The sequence below is a fragment of the Xyrauchen texanus genome, chromosome 18 (assembly GCF_025860055.1).
Source record: "Xyrauchen texanus isolate HMW12.3.18 chromosome 18, RBS_HiC_50CHRs, whole genome shotgun sequence".
Taxonomy (NCBI): Eukaryota; Metazoa; Chordata; class Actinopteri; order Cypriniformes; family Catostomidae; genus Xyrauchen; species Xyrauchen texanus.
In genome coordinates this window covers 12,653,432-12,675,844 of record NC_068293.1, presented here as the reverse complement: position 1 = coordinate 12,675,844, position 22,413 = coordinate 12,653,432, and the positions used below count along the sequence as shown (strand labels likewise).

At 41.5% G+C, this 22,413-nt stretch overlaps 1 protein-coding gene across 1 annotated transcript in view; it reads left to right on the top strand.

The window, feature by feature from the left end:
• The window catches only part of LOC127659000 (cytoplasmic protein NCK2-like), a 576,925-nt gene extending 554,962 nt beyond the window's left edge, over positions 1-21,963 (top strand). Inside the window, exon 5 of the transcript XR_007972482.1 lies at positions 21,942-21,963. The gene's annotated coding sequence lies outside the window, so the exon portion shown is untranslated. The remainder of the gene's footprint in view (positions 1-21,941) is intronic.
• Positions 21,964-22,413: the final 450 nt, after the last annotated feature.

Sequence of the window (22,413 nt, the reverse complement as noted above, 5' to 3'; positions counted from 1 at the left end):
AGTATTTTGACTTCCATTGTGACTGTCTCGTCTTATGTGTGTGTGTCCTGGTTACAGAGCTCTACAATTAGCTGTCATTTTGGCGAGTTTTGAGTGCAGTGTTAACTGCAGATGCAGATCAGTGGTGCTGGCAGGCTTACATTTCATGTTGCAATATTTTAAACACGTTTCATTACTGTTTATAATAACTTATTGAAAATAATAATAATAAAAAACATTCAAGTCATTGTCGATTCATGCAGTTCAAGTCAAGTCTCAAATTGCTGGTCCATCCATCCATCCATCAATCCATCCATCTTCAACCTCTTATCCGAAGTCGGGTCACGGGGGCAGCAGCTCCAGCATGGGGCTCACAGGCGGCATCCTTACCAGATGCCTAAACCACCTCAACTGGCTCCTTTCGAAGCAAAGGAGCAGCGGCTCTACTCCGAGCTCCTCACGGAAGACTGAGCTCCTCACCCTATCTCTAAGGCAGAAGCCCGCCACCCTTCTGAGCAAACCCATTTTGGCCACTTGTACTTGCAACCTAGTTCTTTCGGTCATGACCATAGGTGAGGGTAGGAATGAAAATTGACCGGTAGATCGAGAGCTTTGTCTTCCGGCTCAGATCTCTTTTTGTGACAATGGTGCGATAGCGCGAGTGCCCCGATTCTCCGCCCAACCTCCCGCTCCATTGTCCCCTCACTCATGAACAAGACCCAGAGGTACTTGAACTCCTTCACTTGGGGAAATACCTCCTTCCCTACCCGGAGTATGCACTCCATCGGTTTCCTGCTGAGAACCATGGCCTCAGATTTAGATGATGATGTGAACACCACATCTGCAAAAAGCAGCGATGAGATCCACAGCCCACCGAACCGCACCCTTTCCCCACCCTGACTACGCCTTGAAATCCTGTCCATGAATATCACAAACAGGATTGGAAACAAAGCGTAGCCCAAAGCGTAACCTGGAAACAGCTCTTGCTTTGGACGTACAGGGATTTGATCATCCTAAGAAGGGACCCCCCACCCCGTACCTCCACAGTACATCCCATAGTATCTCCCGGGGGACTCAGTCATGCTCCTTCTCTAGCTCCACAAAACACATTTAGACCGGATGGGCATACTCCCAGGCCCCTCCAGGATCCTTACGAGAGTAAAAATGTGGCCCGTCATTTCACAGCCAGGTCAGAACCCGCATTGTTCGTCTTCAATCCGAGGTTTGACAATCAGCCAAACCCTCCTCTCCAGCACCTTGGAGTAAACTTTACCAGGGAGGCTGACAAGTGTGATAGCCCTGTAGTTGGCACACACTCTCTGGTCCCCCTTTTTGAACCACCTCATTCTGCCACACCTTGGGCACTGTCCCAGACTTCCACGCAACGTTGAAGAGGTGTGTCATCCATGACACCTCCTCCACATCCAAAGCTTTCAGCATTTCTGATCGGATCTCATCAATCCCTGGGGCTTTGCCACTGTGGAGGTTTTTGACCTCCCCCAGGGAAATTGAATCTGATCCCCATCATCCTCCGGCTCTATCTCTAGCATAGAGGGTGTGTTGGGATTTAGGAGTTCTTCAAAATGTTCCTTCCACCGCCCAATAACCACCTCAGTTGAGGTCAACAGCGTCCCATCTTTGCTGTATACAGCTTGGATGGTTCCCAGTTTCCCCCTCCTAAGGTGGCGGATGGTGGACCGAAAGTCCTTCTCCATGGCTTCTCTGAACTTTTCCCACACCCACTGCTTTGCCTCCCTCACAGCAGAGGCAACAGCGCTTCGGGCCTGTCGGTACCTTGCAACTGCCTCTGGTGACCTCCGGGACAACATATTCCGAAAGGCCTCTTTCTTCAGTCGGACGGCTTCCCTGACCACCTGTGTCCACCGCGGTGTTCGAGGGTTACCGCCCCTTTAGGCACCTAAGACCTTGAGTCCGTAGCTCTCCACCGCGGCTTTGGCAATGGAAGCTTTCAACATTGCCCACTCTGGTTCAATGTCCCCAATCTCTGCAAGGATGCCTGAAAAGCTCCACTAGAGGTGTGAGTTGAAGATCTCGCAGACAGGGGCCTCCTCCAAATATTCCCAGTTCACCCGCACTACTCACTCCAGATGGTGATTGTTTGACAGCTCCGCCCCTCTCTTAACCCGAGTGATCATGGCCTTAGATCCGATGACACGATTACAAAATCGATTATTAGGGTGCTCTGGTACCAAGTGCTCTTATGAGCATCCTTATGTTCGAACATGGTTATAGATAATCCATTACTAGCACAGAAGTCTAATAACAAACATCCACTCGGGTTCAGATCGGGGAGGCTGTTCTTCCAAATCATGCCCTGCCACGCCTGCCCATGAATGGCAATAAGAAGCCTTCTCCAGAAAGCAAGGATAAAAGTTTACCTCATCCATTACCACGTTTACACAAATTGCTACACCATCTTAGACTTGGGGTTTTCGGTTCTTATACTGTACATACACTCTACTGGATTCAGGCTTTCTATGGTTTTCTAAGATGTGGGTAGTTTACTTGTAAATCAATACAACCCATGCTCTCACCATGTCTGACATTATCTTAGACAAAAACCATTTTACTCTCTTGTTAAAGCACTCTAAATCTGATAAATTCAGTAAAGGAACCCCCATTGTCATATCTTTTTTAGTTTTTTTTCTCCCTATTTAGAATGCCCAATTCCCACTACTTAGTAGGTCTGTGTGGTGGCATGTTTACTCACCTCAGGTCTCAGTCTCAGTTGCCTCCACTTCTGAGATCATCAATCCAGGAATCTCCAGGGCTGGTGGTCAGCGTCAATACTCAATGAGCTACCTGGGCCCCAGTGAACATTTTGTTCTTGAATTTTATTTACGTTTGTAATGCTGCCATTTTATTGTAATTTTTGATGCTGGAATTTTTAATGTTGAATGTAATATGGCACAACTCTCTGTTTAGACTACTGAAGACAATTTGTCAACAACCAAGTTTTCTCAAATATATGAAAAAATATAAGTATGCCAAATGAAAGAATGCTCAATCCCAAATTCTACACCACACTCCTTCAGAATCGGAGCAGCCACCACAGCCGCTCCCAAAGTGCCTTCAGCTACCCTAAAGGAAATGGGATGTTGGTCATCAGCAGCTTTTGAAAGTTATTGAGACACAATCTAAAGATATCATCGAAGCTCCAAAGTTTATTAGTTCTTAACATTTGTAGTACCATGTAATAAATATCAAACTTGCTCAGGTGGTTGCTGGGTTGAATCATGGCGCTCCAATATTTATTCACATTTGTCAGACATTCCATATTCTATCATTATTTGCTTAGCGCATCCACTAAGATTTTTGCATTTCATTTTCAGTGATCAACATTAATTATGCAGAGAGATCTCAACATCATATTGAGTTATATTGCGAGCTATCTTATTCAGTTATTTCCCCTGCGATAGTCTTAAAAGGGAATTAAAAGGCAAAAATAGTTAATATACATCGATTAACATGGCTCATCTGAGCATTGGCGGTAGATCTGTATTGTTGGGGGAGGGGTTTATGTTTTGTTTGTGTTTGACCACTTTGTTGGGGGATAATCTCTAAGCCTCACTTGCTTGTAGCAGAAGCAGCATAGTCTCCATGCTTCACTTTGTATGTCTGAGTATGTCTTGTAGTAGCAAGTCATTGCACTTGCTCTTCAGCAGAAGCAACAACATGTCTTCCATGTTTCACTCCTTGCAGCAGCAAGTCCTCATACTTGCTCTGCAGCAGCAGCAGCAGCTGCATGTCTTTCATGTTTCACTCCTAGCAGCAGCAAGTCCTCTTACTTGCTCTGCAGCAGCGTAACCAGATCTAGTCCACCAAGACCCAACTTATTAACTCATCATTTTCATAAAAAAATGCATTCGAAAACCATTTCTGTGAGTTGTCATGACTGAAACGTATCAAGTTCAGTCATGTAACTCAATCTGCTGCAGCTGATAGACCCTCTCAACATAATATCAGTAGCCAATCAGTTGCTTGCACTCATTATGTCAACACTTTAAATTAATCATACCTCAGTCAGCTTCTGTAGCCGGTCTCTGCACACTAAGAGAGTTATCCACGTTAACCCACCTCCTCCCCAGAATCCCATGTCTAGATCTGCTTGGGGATCATCTCTAATCCTCACTTACTTGTAGTAGCAGCAGCATATCCTCCATGCTTCACCTTGTATGTCTGAGTATGTCTGAGTCTTTGTAATGTGTGTGTGGGAAGCAGGAGAAGGCAGACGGGGGGTGCGGATCCAAACGCGGTTTATTTAACAGACAAATAATAATAATACAAAACACAGGAACAAAGGAAAAGCCCACGATGGGAAAACTAACTCAAATACAAAACGACACACAGGAGAACACAGGTTGGGTAAAACATCCACGAAGGGTAAAGTAGAAGACAGCAATAACAGGGTACCTCGGCAAAGAACATGACACGTAAACATTCAACATGAGCAAACAACGATCGACAGAGACTGAACAAACACACGGGCTTAAGTACACAAACACAATAATGACTAAACGAGACACAGGTGAGAACAATTATGAGTGCAGGCAGTGAGGGAGGCCGGGAATTGTGGGAATTGTAGTTTAAGACAATAGACTAGTGAAACACAGGGAGGACAACAAGGAAAACGTGACATGAAATGTGAACAGTGATGAGTGAAACAGAAAACACGGGGCGGACAACACGGGATCGTATCATAGCCCCCCCTCAAAAGGACCGGATTCCAGACGGTCTAAAGAAACCTAAAAACAACAAACACAAAATGTTCCAGGAGAGGGGGGGCTAGAAGAGGGGGAGAAAAGACAGACCAAAAGGGGCACAAGGAACACAGAGACAGACCAAGGAGGCACATGGGACACAGAGACAGACCAAGGAGGCACTAGGGACACAGAGACAGACCAAGGAGGCACAAGGGGCAATTAGGCAGTCCATGGAGGCACGAGGGACGGACAGGCAGACCAGGGAGGCCGAGAGAGCAGACTGGCAGTCCACGGAGGCGCAAGGGGCCGACAGGTAGACCAGGAAGGCCGAGAGGGCAGGCAGGCAGTCTATGGGGGTGTGAGACGGGGCCAGGGTCAGGTGGCCTGGGGAGCCTCCACCGGGTAGGAACAGGTTTAGGAGGCCAGGGAGGTGGCCACAAGGCAAGGACCGGTTCAGGAGGTCTGGGAGGTGGCCACAGGACAGGGACAGGATTAGGTGGCCTAGGAGGTGGCCATAGGGCAAGGGCTGGTTCAGGGGGCCTGGGAGGAGGAGTGGCCACTAAGGGAGCTGGCAGAGCCAAAGGAGGACTTCTGAGGTGGAGCAGTCGAAGACTTGGGTGGCGGCGCCCAAGGAGGCATAGGCAAGGCCGCAGGAGACCCTGGGGGCGGAGCAGAGGCAGGCAGAGCCGTGAGAAACACTGTGGGCGGAGCAGAGGCAGGTTGAGCCATGGCAGACTCAGGTGGTAAGCCTTGGGTGGACCAGGAGGCAGAACCGTGGTGGGCGTAGCCAAGGAGGACTTTGGAGGCGGAGCCGTAGAAGACTCAGGAGGCGGAGCTGAGGGAGGCTCAGGGGCCTCAGGAGGTGGAGCTGTGGGAGGCAGAACCACGGAAAGCTCTGGAGGCTCAGGGGGCGGAGCCGTGGGAGGCTCAGGAGGCAGAGCTGAGGGAGGCTCAGGAGGCAGAGCCGTGGGAAGCTCTGGAGGCTCAGGAGGCGGAGCCGTGGGAGGCTCAGGAGGCAGCGCCGTGGGAGGCTCAGGAGGCGGAGCCAAGGAAGGTTGCGCCGTAGGAGGCTCTAGAGGTGGAGGCCTGGAAGGCTCTGGAGGCGGAGCCGATGGAGGTGACGTCATAGGAGGCTCTAGAGGTGGAGGCTTGGAAGGCTCTGGAGGTGGAGACAAGGGAGTTTGCACCGTAGTAGGTTCTAGAGGCGGAGACCTGGAAGGCTCTGAAGGCAGAGCCAAGGGAGGTTGCGCCGTAGTAGGTTCTAGATGCGGAGCCCTAGAAGGCTCTGGAGTCTCTGGGAGCAGAGCCGTAGGAGGCTCAGGAGGCAGAGCAGTGGAAGGCTCGGGAGGCTCTGGATGCGGAGCCGTAGGAGGCTCGAGAGGCTCTGGGGGCGGAGCCGTAGGAGGCTCGGGAGGCGGAGCCGTAGGAGGCTCGAGGGGCTCGAGAGGCGGAGCCCTGGAAGGCTCAGGAGGCAGAGCCCTGGAAGGCTCGGGAGGCTCGAGAGGCAGAGCCCTGGATGGCTCGAGAGACGGAGCCCTGGGAGGCTCAAGAGACTTGAGAGGCGGAGCCCTGGGAGGCTCACGAGACTTGAGAGGCGGAGCCCTGGGAGGCTCGAAAGGCAGAGCCCTGGAAGGCTCAAGAGGCTTGAGAGGCGGAGCCCTGGAAGGCTCGAGAGACTCGAGAGGCGGAGCCCTGGAAGGATCAAGAGGCGGAGCCCTGGAAGGCTCGAGAGGCGGAGCCCTGGAAGGCTCGAGAGGCTTGAGAGGCGGAGCCCTGGAAGGCTCGAGAGGCGGAGCCCTGGGAGGCTCGAGAGACTTGAGTGGCAGAGCCCTGGAAGACTCGAGGGGCGCTGGCTCTTGGACGGTCTTGGCTACTGTCGCTGGCTCTTGGATGGTCATGGCTACTGGCGCTGGCTCAGGGACGGTCAAGGCTACAGGTGCTGGCTAAGGGACGGTCGAGGCTACAGGCGCTGGCTCAGGGACGGTCGAGGCTACAGGCGCTGGCTCAGGGACGGTCGAGGCTTCAGGCTCGCTGACCGTGGCTGGCGTGGGCTGGGAGGGGGAAGCCCATCTTCTCTTCCTCCTCCAGGCAGACGAAGTTGACCGCGCTGGCTCATGGACAACGAAAGGCGTGGGGGTTAGCTCGCTGACAGGTGGGGCTGGCGTGACAGGAAGTTCCATGGACGACTGGAGAGTCACCACTATGGGAGGAGTAGCAGTGTCCTCCTCGACGACGGCCACAGTGAACGGCGAGCCGCAGACCCGTAAAGTCGCCTCCATGTAGTCACGGAGAGTCCAGCCGCGCGTCGCCGGTGGCAACCGCTCCTGCAGCGAACTATGCAAGTTGCCCCTGAAGAAGACCACCAGGGATGAGTCCGGGAAGTCCGAGATATTCACCAGGTTGAGGAAGTCGCGGATGTGGTCTTCCACTGGACGGTCCTCTTGCTTCAGTCTGAGCAGCTGGTAGTTTGCACGTTGAACCGCTGGATCCATAGTTTGTTTAATAGCTCGATTCTCTTGCATTAACGAGAGAATCGAGTTCCGGCATATGATGTAGGCGTATTGTAAGCTCCGGTGAGATGTGAGGAACGCGAAATCGCAGAGGATAGAGGAAGCCAGTGAACGCATGGACGGCCGTTACCGGAAGCCAGTGATCATAGTTTATAAAGTTATAAATATGGATGTTTTTCTAACAAAAACACATCACTTCCCTCCCTAAGGCCTTTATTAACCCCTGGAGCCGTATGGATGACTTTTTTGATGGATGGATGCGCTTTTTTTTGGGCTTCAAAATACCTTTCATTCTGATTATAAAGCTTGGAAGAGCCAGTATATTTTTTGATATAACTCTGATTGTGATTGGCTGAAAGAAGAAAGTCATATACACCTAGGATGGCTTGAGGGTGAGTAAATTATGGGATAATTTTCATTTTTGGTTGAACTAACACTTTAAGAGTTTGGGTCAAGTCTCAGCTCATCCATCAAAGACTTCCTGCAAGCCAAATATATGTGTAAATCTTTATCTCACTGTGGCAGCGGGGGCGTGGTCAAGCGCCAAACCGGGAGAGAAAAGCGGTTAGGGTCCTTACATCTGAGCTAAATTATGTCTAACACCTGTCTCTAATTTCAGTGAGCACGGGGAGAGCAGCATAAAAGGCAGCCAGAGGGCCTCCATGGGGAGAGAGAGACTGACTTAAGAATTACTGTGTGTTATTAAGAAGCTTTCTTTGTAAAAGTGCTGTGTGCACATTAATATAATAAAGAACCTCACCTCCGAGCCACTGCGTCAAGTGTCATCCCTTGGAGGAGATCTTTACACTCACTTTTAATAAATAATGAATTGGGACCTTTTTATATAAATCAAAATCTGAAATGTAACATATGATGTGTCATAAAGCTCAAGGTAACAAGCCTTTCCTCTCTCTCCCCTACTTTTTGCTTTCTCTCTTGAACCTCTTGCTCAGGCAATCATTACAATTTGATCAATCACCCCAATTACATTAGTTGTATCTCGTCACCACATTTCTTTATATGCGGACAATATTTTACTTTATCTCTCAAACGTTGTATTCCCCATGTTTTACAATTGTTTTTTTTTTTTGTTTTTTTAAATGTATCTGGATACAAGTTTAATTTCTCAATATCTTCTTTAATGTCTGTCAGAATTGTATGCAAGCATGTCTCTACCCTCCTTTCTCGCAGTGAATGACTCCTTTGCATACTTGGGTATAAAAATTTATACATCTCTTTACAAAATGATTCATGAAAGTTACAAAAATCTTAGTAAAAAGATATCAACAGAATTAATAAGATGGAGTGCCCTTCATTACTTTCAACTCATCCCTCCTTTTCAATAAAAAAGGAGGTTACAGTGAGTTACTTAAAATGGAAGTGAATGGAGACAAGTAAGTGAAAGGGGAAATTGTCTTGATGGTTTAAAAGCAGAAATCTGAAGCTTATCATTTTATAAAAGTACCTACATTAATTCTTCTGTTAAAACTAATTTATTATTTGAGCAGTAAATTAGTTTAAATCATCATTTTTGCAGGCATTTCAGGATTTAAGGGTTTGTTGACATTACATCGTCATGGCAATGAAGATGTCAAATTGGCTATAACTAGATGTCTGTACATTACACAGAAAAAGTTATTATGGCATTTAAAATGTTCCTAATATTGTTTTGGGAGTCCCAACAACAGTTTTACATGCATGCAATGACAAAAAACACTTTTGTTGTCTTATAATATGCATTTATGTTTACCTGATTTGCTCACAGACTCCCAAATGATTCGTTCAACGACTCATTTTTCCAAACCCCTCCTTTGCGAGACGCTAATCTGCAAGAAAAGCATTCATGTTCGTAAAGCAATTGTCATTTAAATGATGCGAACACAGCACAAGGTTCGGGCTATACTTGTGTGGTAAAGTTGTAAATACAAACTCTAACCACTGATTCTTCACATGCTCGTCCCTGGGCAGTGAAATAAAGGTCGCTTTTGATATGCACTTGAGAACACAGCGTCTTGTTGTCGACATGATGTTTTCAAGCTTTCCCTGGTGTCTGCGCGCAATGAGTGGGCGCGGCCAATTTGATAATTTTTCGTCTTGACGTCACAACGAAAATGAAAATGACTCATTGTGAAAACGATTCATTAAATTGACTCAGAGTCGACTCCTACTTTTGAGAGACAATAACTTTTTTTACGGTGAACTTTCATATATAAAAATTTGCAGGATGTGTTTGTTCACTTAAATCTATGTTACACACTACATGAAAGGTAATTTTAAAAATTCCATAATAGGTGCCCTTTAAGTGATTTTATCACACTAAAATCATATTAACACATATATTGTGTCTAAACTTTTGAAACAGTGAGTAATTATCACGTTCTATCTCTCTGTCAGCCTGGGTTTTAGTCGGACAGGACCATGGAATTATCCACCCATGTCTGTCTGTGAGCGCACAGCTCCTGTTTTATTCCCAGCCGAACACTCTTCTGTCTGTTGTCTTTCATGTCTGGAGTATGGTGTCTGGGTCCTGACTTCCTGTCTAGATCGGTTCTGGTCTGTGTCGGGACCCGGACATTCATTCATTCTCGTCTGTCTGTTATTGCCATGGGTGCAGTGCATTCGAGTCTGTAATCCATGTCAGTCTTCGTGTCTGTCTCTCGCATCTGCAGGCACCTGGGTCCCGAGCTGTCTTCATGTAATGCTGAGGTTCAATCATTTCGGTAAGGTGTCGGGTGTGTGTGTGGCTGAACTCTTACACAAGTGCATTCCCAAAGAACACAGTAGACCTGAAAGAAGAAAACAAACAACTGAAACTTCAACTTCTGCAGGCAAATAGCTACAGACGAAGATGGGGGCTTAGGCTGCACGGCATGGAGGAGAAAGATCAACAGGAGGACACCCGGGATCTGGTAATCAAAGTTCTTGGCAAGATTTCCCTTAAGATTGTGGTGGTGGACTCGGTGCACAGAATTGGGAAGTGAAAAGAAGGTAATTCTGTAAGAGTTATAATCTTACAGTTCAGCATGCGATACTTTCGTGATATATTTTGTAGAGATGCAAGAGGTAAAAAATTCCTTGAGGAAGCCCATTTACGCTTAAAGAAGACCTGTCACCATACGAAAGAGCGGCTCGGGCCAAAATGTGCAAAAAGCAGGCAAAAAAACATAATGCAGTGGTGCCTTTGCTTACATCGAAAGTAAAAGGGTTAATAGTGACGTTTAGTAAATACTGAGATAATATGGACACACACTGATATTTACAGCTGCTGTTTTCTGTCGATAATTCTAAAACTCTAAGGTTTCATATTACAGTTTTGTAAGAATTCTGTTGATATCTTTTTGCATGTGTAAGATCCCGATGGGTCTATCTGGTTTGCACTTTAATGAGTAACTAGCTTTGGAGGTATGTTCTTATTGTTCTTATTTTTTTAATTTTGGGAAACTACATTTTCTTTCTCTTAATGTCAGAAGTTTAAGGAATATTGATAAAAGGAAGGCACTTTTTCTTTTTACTAAACAATCATTTTTTTTCGCACTCTTGTGACACTGACTCAAAGTTTTGGAAATCTCAATGGGGTGATTTAGCATTTTTCTGCCATGGCACAAACCATTCAGCAGGGTTTGCTGTTCTCTTAAATAAATTTAAAGGCGATATATTGGAAACAGTTTATTCTGTGGTAGGAAGATGGATTATAAAAATCTTAAACATAGATAATACGAAATGTATTATTTTCGATGTTTATGGACATAATAACAACTCATTAAATGTATGCATGTTTAAAAAACTTAATCATATCTTATTTGACCTAAAAAGTTAATACAAAGATGCATATTTACTGCTAGGTGGATACTTTAACGAAGCCCCCAATGACTTTGTGGATAGACTCCCTCCGAGAAATAGCACCTATAAAGTTTTTAACTTACAAGTTACTGATGCTTGGCGCTTCTTATATCCACATAAAAAGGAATACACTTGGACTAATAATGCTCTCACTCTTAAATCAAAAATGGACTTTTGGCTCTTATCTACTAATGCAGTTCAGTTTTTCTCAGATACTTCAATTGGTTACTGAACTTTGTCAGATCATAGATTTATCTCAGTCTCATTAAATGGAAATACAGATGTAAGAGAATTCAACGTTATTGGAAATTCAACATTAAGCTTCTTTCTGATGCTAAATTTGTAGAAATTGTTACAAAATTTGCTTCTATATTAGAAGATGTCTCTATGAGTCATGCCCAAAAGTGGGAATTCTTTAAATTTAAAGTTAGACAATTGGCAATGTGTTGCGTAAAGAACTTAAAGTAGCCAATTATAAAAGATGCAAAGATATTCTAGATGATCTCGACAAGTTACTGTCCAAAGAGACTCTTAGAACAGAGGAGGAAGCAAACTTATTTAAACTCTGGAACAAAATAGATGATCTTTATTTAGATTTGGCTAAAGGTGCATTTCTAAGATCTAGAGCCAAATGGTTAGAAATGGCAGAGAAAAATACCAGCTATTTATTTGCTCTGGAAAAAAGATATATAAAATGAATTTTTTAACAACCTTAAAAATGTATGATAACATTAATAAGAACCCCTCTCAAATCAACATATGTATATAATTTTTTTAACAAAATATATAAATCAAATTATAATGGAAAAGCTAGATTATTTTTTACAAAAAATCAAAACATACACTCCAGTGAATACAAGTCAATTTAGAATTTATTGTGAAAACGACCTCTCTTTAGATGAAATTTCCAAAGCAATGCTTTCTATGAAGAAGGGTAAGTCCCCGGGTTCAGATGGATTAACTGTTGAGTTTTTTGCACACTTTTGGGAAATCATCAATGTACCATTGCTTAGAGTGTACTGTACACTGAATGTATTATTAATGAAGAATTATGTTCTACAATGAAACAAAGTATTATTACCCTGATACCAAAACCAGGAAAAGATCCTCTCTCCCTTGATAACTGGAGGCCAATCACATTACTAAATATAGATTAAAACATTTTCTCATTAGTATAAGCAAAAAGATTAAAAACAGGTTTATCTGGAATAATTAATGAAACTCAGTTAGGTTTTATGCCCAAACGACATATAAGCTCTAATATCAGACTAGTATTAGATATTATAGATTATGCACATCACTTTAACTCGGATGCAATTCTACTGTTTTTGGATTTCTATAAAGCATTCGACACCATCAAACATAATTTTCTATTTTCAACTCTAGATCTATTTGGCTTTGGAGAAAAATTAATTAGTTAAAATTTAGTTAAAATTATATATAAGGATATTAATAGTTCTGTTCTCTTACAATTTGATACATCTAATAGACTAATAGGCAAGGTTGTGGTATTTCACCTTTCCTGTTCCTAACTTTTTACTCTCCCTGAGTGTTTGAAACATCTCTGATATTAAAGGTGTGTCAATCTCACAACTTGTGAATGATACAACGCTGTTTTTAGAAAACAAAGGTTCTTGAAAAGGTTCTTTTCAGATGCATCTGGCCTAAAATGTAATATTCCTTAATAAAAACGTTTGCTTTGTTTATATGATACCCTAGAAACCTCAATTAATAGCTTACCCATTCAAAATAGTGTGAAGTACCTTGGCATCCATATTTCTAAGAAAAACGCTGTAAGGCTTAAGGTCTTAAAAAAGCAAAACTAAGATTTAACAATTGGCTTCAAAGAGATTTAACTTTTCTTGGTAAAGTTATTTTAACTAAAGCAGAATATCTATCTTGCTTTATATACCCAGCTATTTCACTATTTGTCCATGATAACACCTGTAAACAAATTAACAGATTATTATTTAACTTCTTTTGGAAAAACAAACATCAACATTTGAAAAAACTGGTTTTATGTGGTAAAAAGCTGATGGAGGTTTTGACATGTATTTTATGAAATTAATACTTTCACTAAGTGAATTGGGTTAAACAATGCGTTCATTCACCAGACTCTATCTGGAACTTTATCCCACAAAATATTTTTTAAATGGTGGGAGAGCTTAAGTTCTTGTTAACTTGTAACTTTTCCCCTTCTAAGCTCCCTATAAAACTTTCCAAATTCCATGAACAGGCTCTCTTGGCATGGAAACTTTGTTTTGTCCACAATTTCTCCCCTCACAAGGTGAAGTTATGGAATAAATAAATGATTATAGCAAAGAACAAGTACATTTTCCTTAAGAACTGGCATGATAAAGGAATAGATTTTCTTTGTGATATGTTTTGATCCAGTAGGGAATATTTACTCTTATTATGATTTTATGTCTAAACTCAGCTTTCTTCTTGTTCATAAGGGATTTCTCACAGTGATAAATGCAATACCTAGTGGTCTTGTTCATTTAATGAGATCTCATTTATCATTTGGAGAGATTGTATAGACTGAAGAAAAATTTGTAGTAGAAGATGGGTCATAAGATTTATGACCCAATATGAAGTAATAAACGTATAAGAAATGTTTTTCTCTCAAGGAAATGAATCACCCCCAGATGAAATCTTTTTGGAATTGACTAATAGAGAATATAGCTGGAAAAAAAGCATGGCTCTTACCATATACATTTTGTATCCCCAACAAAGTTAGAGAAATACTCCTACAAATTTTCGCCAGTAAATCCCCATGGACCGCCCACTCCCCGTTATGCTCATTCGCATCCGTCCAACACTGGGAGGATGCAGGCTTGCCTCACCGCCTGCCTTGCACTTCCGGAGCTCGTGAGCTGAACAAGATGTTGATCGCTGCATCGGAGAGCACCTTGGTGATGTCAGAGGCCGAGGACTCAACCGGGCTGCCGCCTTCGGGTGTGGGCTTGAGTGGAAAATTACACCCGCCCCTCAACAGTCAAAGCTTGATGACTGTTCCCTGTGATCGGTGCGGTGCTCGCGGCCACATCCCCCAGTCCCATTCTTCCCGGAAGTGCACGACGAGCTGACGCAGTCATGAAGGGCACCTTTTACTGCCCAAACACAATCCTTCAGCTCGTCCACTCTCACTACCCTCGATGGGGTGGTGGCTGAGGGTTATGCCATGATACCCCAGGTGGACAAAGCGATCGCGGCACACCTGTGCCTGCTGAGCGCTACCACCAGGCGGAGTTGCTCGGCACTACCCTCCCGAGCCTGTAGAGCAATGTCGTCACTGATGACAAAAGCCTACATTGCTGATTCTCCAGGTCCATCAGGCCAAGGCTCTGAAAGAGCTACACGAGGGTTCGTAGTAGCTTGCCTACACCTGCATCAGCAGTTCACATGACCAGTTCAGTTCTGAAGGTGAATCGGGCTCCCAAGAGCGACCCCCTAGTGTCACTACATCGACACAATGTCTCGTTTACTCCATCAGAGACGTTTTTTTATTAAAAGTATTTATTAAAGTATTTTAGTTTTTTTTTTTACAGTGGACAGTGCCTCAATGTAATCCAGATTTATGCTTTTTTTTTTTTAAGAAAAGGAGGGAGGAGTCAAAATAATATTTGTTGTAATCAATTTTCTGCAAATGCTGTCGAGTGAGCATAACTTGCACTGAACCTGGAATACTCCCTTTAAGATGAACATATCACCTATTACATATATTCTGGGATTGTCCCACTATTCTTACTTTCTGGACCCTTGTTATTCCAATGTAACCCAATTTATTGCTATTGATCTTCATTTAGACCCCTGTCTATGTTTATGTTCTTTCACTATATAACAAATGTATGGTATTTCGAGCTTAGATCCATATTAAACATTGTGAAGATTGAAGAGACTACTGCAAAACTGAAGTCAACATTTCCATTATTAAATGTCCTGTAAAACCTCAGATTTTTCAGTGTGTGTTAGTCCTTTCCTGCTGAGCTGTAGTAAATCTCCTCTCAGCTGATAAACACAGAATGTGCAAAATGAGATGTCATCTTCACATCAGTTTTTCTGAACAATGCATGGCTCACATCAATCCAAAGAGTTTGACACTGTTGACAGCTAATAATATGGGTCTGATTCCCTGGAATTTTCTGGTTCTGCGGGACTGAACATGAAAAATAACAGGTTAGAAAGGCAGTGTGAGCAATAGTATGCCACTGGCATATATATACTGTGTGTGTGTGTGTGTGTGTATATATATATATATATATATATATATATACACATTAGGTCTGCCAATTGTTACAAATTATTGTCCGATTAATAAATGTAATTATCGTTTAACGAAACGGTGAAATAACAAAAAATTAAATGCAGTCTTCTCTAGAACTCGATAGTGTCGCCTGCCTTTGATTAAAGAAAATTAAAGAAATAAGCCCTGCACCATGGCACAAAGATCACACTCATGCTCTCAAGAGAGAAGCTCGGAAAATGGAGCGAATGTGGAAAAATGCAAAATTAGAAGTATTTCGTGGTGCATGGAAGGATAGTGTCTATAGCTACAGACAGGCACTAAAAGCTGCCAGGTCAGCATATTTTAGTAAACTCATAGAAAATAACCACAATAATCCTAGGTGTTTATTCAGTTCTGTGGCTAAATTGGTTAGGAATAAAGCCTCAACAGAACCAGCTATTAAGTTGGAACACAAGAGTAATGACTTCATGAATTTCTTTACAGATAAAATTGAAATAATCAGAAATAAAATTGGAGTTACGCAATCATCTGCAATAGCACCTCAGTGTCTAATAATTTTCCGCACATGCAACTTCAATCCTTTGCTGTCATAGGTCAAGAAGAGTTAACAAAGCTAATCGAAACATAAAAAGCCACAACATGTTTATTAGATCCAATACCAGCTAGGCTCTTAAATGAGGTATTCCCTGTAATCTTAGAACCTTTTCTTAATATTATTAATTTCTCACTATCCTTAGGACATGTCCCAAGTAACTTTAAAATGGCAGTTATCAAACCACTTATTAAGAAGCCACAACTTGATCCGGGAGAACTGGCTACTTATAGACCGATTTCAAATCTCCCGTTTATGTCGAAAATACTAGAAAAGGTAGTATCCTCCCAAATATATTCATTTCTACAGAAAAATAGTATATATGAACAATTTTAGTCAGGATTTAGGCCTCATCACAGTACAGAGACTGCACTTATCAGAGTTACAAATTACTTGCTCTTCTCATCTGACCGCAGCTGCATTTCCCTTCTAGTGCTTTTAGATCTTAGCGCTGCTTTCGATGCGATAGATCACGATATTCTCTTGAATAGGCTGGAGAATTATGTTGGTATCTGCATTAGCATGGATTAGGTCCTATTTAGTAGACCGCTACCACTTTGTCTATGTAAATGAGGAATTGTCAAACCAAACAAAACTAAAAGATGGAGTGCCACAGGGATCAGTCTTAGGGCCTCTGCTTTTCTCCTTGTATATGCTTCCTCTGGGAGATATTATCAGGAATCGTGGAATAAGTTTCCACTGCTAAGAAATATTACTAAATTACGGCACATCCTCTCTGTTGCTGATGCCAAAAAAATAATTCATGTGTTCATGACCTCGAGACTAGATTATTGTAATGCATTACTGGGATGATGTCCAGCAAGATCAATAAATAAACTTTTATATAAAATAAATAAAATACAGAAGCCAGAGTGCTAACGAGAACCAAGAAATATCATAATAGCACCATTTTATAAAAATTCTGTTAACTACATACAAAGCTTTGAATGGTCTAGCTTCAAAGTACTTAAGTGACTGTGGAGCGTAAGGGGACGAGGCCGGGTCGGAATACCGCGCGCCCGGTCCCCAATCGGCCTGATAAGGCGCGCGAGGGATAAAGGCGGCGGGTGACGATGGTTCGAGAGAGAGAGAATTACGGGCATGTCCGTCATGTGTGTGTTTATGTTTGTGCTTTTGGTTTAAGTTTTCAATAAATTATGATTTATATTGACAAGCCAGTTCTCGCCCCCTCCGCTCTACAGTGACCTTCTACCATGCTATATTCCATCACGTTCATTACGATCGCAAAATTCGGGCATGTTAATAGTTCCTAGAATATCAAAATCCACAAAAGGAGGTAGATCCTTTTCATATTTGGCTCCTAAACTATGGAATAGCCTCCCTAACATTGTTCAAGATGCAGACACTCAGTTTAAGTCTGGACATAAGACACATCTATTAAGCCAGGCACACACCTAATTTATCCTTCAACACACAATTAGGCTGCTTTAGTTAGGTCTGCCGGAACCAGAAACCAGAAACATTGATCATGATCTATAACTATGCAATAAATTGAATGGCATCTATGCTTACATAATTTAATTTGTTTCCCTGTCTCAACCTCGGGACTTCGTGTTGGACTCCGCTGCTACGTGTCTCTGAGTGATGATGACTACATGCAGCCGGTGCCAGCCATACACCACTTCAGTCTATTATGATGGACTTCAGAGGATGAACTAATGCCAACTCTAACTATAAGACACAGGATATTTCATATGCCATTGTCTGAACCTTTAACACCTACTTAGTTTAATAATTTTAAACCATGACTTGCACTATACATAAGTATTATTGGCATTATATTTGTGATGTTAGCCAGAGGGGAAACTGGCCCCCCCACATTGAATCTGGTTTCTCCCAATGTTTTTTTCTATCATTAACCAACATCTTATGGAGGTTTGTTTTCATTGCCAGTCGCATTCGGCTTGCTCACTGGGGTTATAAATACAATTATTATTTAATTATTTATTTTTAACCTGTTAGCGTTCCTGCAAAATTTGCCTAAAACGCCTAAAAAAGGCCTACCCAAATTAAATTGCATGCTGTTCTTGAACCATTTGGAGTATATACATGCTTCTGGTCTCTTTTGAAAGGTGACACTCAGAGGTTTGTTCCTAAATAGTCAGAATCACTGTAAGTCTGGTATTGAGTAATATAACTTTGAACACACTGAAAAAGGACCAAAAAAATTCCGCCTACATTTGTTTTTGTAAACAGATGCCTGCAGATAACTACAGCTGGGAGCTATTAGCGGGATCACAGCATGAAGCCTTACCAAACACAGTTTAAAATTTTATAACAATACCTTAGAAAATGAGTGTTTTACACATGTTTATCTAAGTGTATGTCTAGGCGCTTCTCAAAAAAGGCCACTTGGAGACTCCAAATGACCCTTTGTGACCATAGACACATAAAATGCTGCCATTCTTGAATGCTTTACTCTACAGTCATAATTTTGGGCTCTAATGAAAGGTTACACTTAGGGCTATTATATTCCTTCCAGATTCACTGTCAATAATTGCTGACATAAAGTAACTGAAGCATGAACACATTATAGTGTTTTTTTTTCAATTCCTGCAACCAAACTTTCTACAAAAGAGACAAAACTAGTGCTATGGTACTAAAACACTTTAATATTTGAACTCACACTATATATATATATATATATATATATATATATAAAATCAATAATAAAAAAAAAAAAAAAATAAAAATATATATATATATATATATATATATATATATATATATATATATATATATATATATATATATATATACATACACATGTATGTATATGTATTTCAAACTATTTACAAATGATTCTTTTTTCAGAATCCAAGAAAATATCTCTTCCAGGGGCACATCTGGTTCTCAAACAAAACTATGCGTGCTCTAAAACAGATTCCACCTAACATTTTTCAGAGGCTATTTGCAACCTCTCTGGGAAGGCGAAGGATGGGGCTCCTCTCCTGATGAGGTGCTGTCATTCTGTCCCTCAGTATGCTGTTTTTTCTGACAGGCTCCCAGACTTCATCCGATTCATTTTCAGATGATGGTCTGTGATATAAAACAACAACAACAAAGAAACAAGTAATTTACAAAACATTTACATTGTTTCTGTATTCTCAAGCATATAAACAGAACAACATGCACACAAACAATCAGGTTATACGGTTCATGAGCGTACACACACACACACACACACACACACACCTGTGCTTGAGCCCACATAAACAAACAATCCTGCAGAAGCACACACGAAAGAAGTTAGCATGTAACGTTACACGTAAAAAACACACACACTCGACATAAAACACCAAACACACGACATAAGTTGACAAATACACCTCAAAACAAACACATACCTCAGTATATACAGTCAATTATGTTGTATAATATAATAAAACGTACTTGTCGAGAGTGACATCGCCACCATCCAAAAATATATCCTCTGCTACAATGGATGAAACATCGCTCTTTTCATCAGAAATGTCATCCTCTGACTCGTCACTGTCACGGCGAGTACATTGTTCAATCACTTCTTCGAGTAAAAAGTGTGTTTTACTAGTCCTCTTTGCCATTTTACACCTGTTAGCTACTTTCTCTCGTCAACTCATACAATGCTGTGTTTACGCACGGGCGCATGAACCACTATGGTACTTTGCGCATGAATTTCACGCATGACCTGAGGAATCGACCCACTAAATCTGCATATCAATCTTTACAGAAATTCATAAAAGACTGTCATTTCCATTCAATATTGCAATTGGGTCGATTTACTGTCACTCAAAGAGAGGGAGGTACCATTCTTGATCATTGCGCTCTTTGGCTATTGATACCCGGTGACCCCTGTGTCATGGATCGATTGGCTCAAATGACCTGTCTATCAAAAGTTCAGGGGTCAGTGGCCATTTTGATATCACATTTTCTTCAATGTTTACTTTTCAAATGAAACTAGATCATAGAATGCGTCGAAGTTGTGATAGCGCTGTCGGCTAACGCGAAATGCTACTACTATATTCCGTGGATGTTTATTGATATATAAATGTGTTATGGAATAAATACTTCATTGAATTGGATTGTATGGACCCTTTACAGTGTAACCAAAACATTTTTGTTGGAATGTAATGGATGTGGACTAACAGGAGGCTTCATGGGTGAGTTTCTTCCAGTTTGGGTTTGTTTATGTGGCTGTTGGTGGTCTGACAAAGAGACAGATTGTACCCGCTGTGTTGATTGTATCTTAAAAAGGTTTACATCGTTCGAATCACGAGTATCTCAGCTTTCCAAATATATGTATTATGTTGTGGTCGTGGGCGAGACATCGGATCGGCAAGGCGTTTTAAACACAATTCTAAATCGTATTTTATCTAATTACACAATGATGACTCATCGACATAGTTTATATAATAGCTATTTTTCATAAAGATGTTTTATACTGTACAGTATATCATTCCGCTCATTCATCACATGAAAAATGTTTTAATTTCAATGAAAATGCCAGCATCATAGTTTGAAATATTAGTCAACATTCTCAGATGAATCTCCTTTTGTATCTCTGCCAGTGTGTATGAGTAATACTGCCTCAGGTTGGACATTCACAAACAAACCATCTCCACAGCCTCTACAACATTGAAATGTTCCTTATGATCTTTTACTGGCACCATATTGATCTTACAAACCAGAAAGCATTATAAACAAAAGGATGTCAAATGACTCTTTAAGCAGGACACTTGGCTCAATATGAATATATAGAATGACACTAATAATTCTGTGAAATCAATTCTGCTAATGTCAGAATAAATAGCATACTTAAGTTAGTTGAGTTAGAAGTAATCAACACAAACCAAAGCAATACTTTGTGACTTATTGGAAAAATTATTAACTACATACAGCAGCAGGCTACTTCGGAATTCACTGAGCACCTATTCCATTGGCTCAAGATAAAGAGACACAAGCACCTGAAAAACATGCTGATGTTTAAATCTGTAGAAAATAAGGACAGCTTTTTATAATAGCTGTCAGAATTCTCAATATACATTCCTATTGCACCTCAGATAGACTTAATGTTCCATGTTTACATTGCACACCAGTTTCATCTTAGCTTAACGGGATAGAGTGTATACAATCTATACATACTGTACACACTCTCAAGTTTGTTTCCTAGATTGTATATTGAACATTGTTTTATATTAATAAAAACAAAAATGATTTATTTGTAAATTATATTCACCCTTCCTATATTGACAGCACTACAACTACATTATATGATGTTTAACCTTGTGAATTTCATTGTTTTTTATGTACATTAATTTCAAACCAAATGATTACAACACACAAAGTTGGGAGAGTCGAGTGTTTACCACTGCGAAACATCACCATTTATTCTAATAACATTTAGGCAGTGAAGACACAAGTTTGTTAAATTTAAAAAGTGGAATTTTCCCCATTCATCCATTATAAAGGTATTCAGCTGTACAACTGTATGGGGTCTTTGTTACTGTATTGTGCACTTCATAATGCACCACAAATTCTCAATCGGAGATGGTCAGAACTGCAGGCAGGCCAATCTAGCACCCGCACTCTCTGCTTATTTGGCCAGTATGTGGTTTGAAGTTGTCCTTCTGAAAATGATGGCGCTGTATGGCTGTATATGCTGCTCCAAAATGTTTAAAAAAGCATTAATGGTGCTCTAACAGATGTGTGAGTTACCCATGCCATGGGCACTGACACAACCCTGACCCCCATAAGACAATGGCTTTAGGACCATATGCTGATAACAGCTAGGATAGTCCTTTTCCTCTTCGGCCCGTAGAAAACGACAGTGTTTTTTTTTTTCAAATACTATGTTAAATGTGGACTCTTCGCACCAAAAAACATGGTTTTCTGAAACATGGACTGTTCTACTTTCCATCTAAGATGAGACAGAGCCCAGAAAAGTTGGCGGTGCTTGTGGACATTGTTAATGTAGGGCTTCTGCTTTGCATAGTAAAGTCTTAACTTACATCTGTGGATGCAGCGGTGAGTGTTGTTGACTAACAAAGGTTTACTAAAGTTATCCCAAACACATGTTCATTATATCTATTACAGATGGATGATGTTTTTTAAGACAGTGATGTCTGACGGATCAGAGATCACACATATTCAGAAGTGCTTTTTGTCTTGCCCTTTACGCACCAAGATTTGACCAGATTCCTTTATATTGTGCACTGGAGAGGGTGAAATGACCAAAATACTTCTGATTTGTCTTTGGGGAACATTATTCTCAAAGTGCTGTATTATTTGTTGAAGCACAGATTTTATTAATCTTAAACTGCCCCTGTCTCAACTTATTTGGAATGTGTTGAAATCATCCGATTTGAAATTCTGTACATAATGTTTTTTTATAAAAATAGTTGTAGTTGTGGTGTTTTCAATTTAGCAAAGGATGAATATAATCTAGAAATCACACATATAATTTATTGCCTCACCTATCTAACGTCTCCTGTTTCACATCCCCTGTTATTTTTACTCATC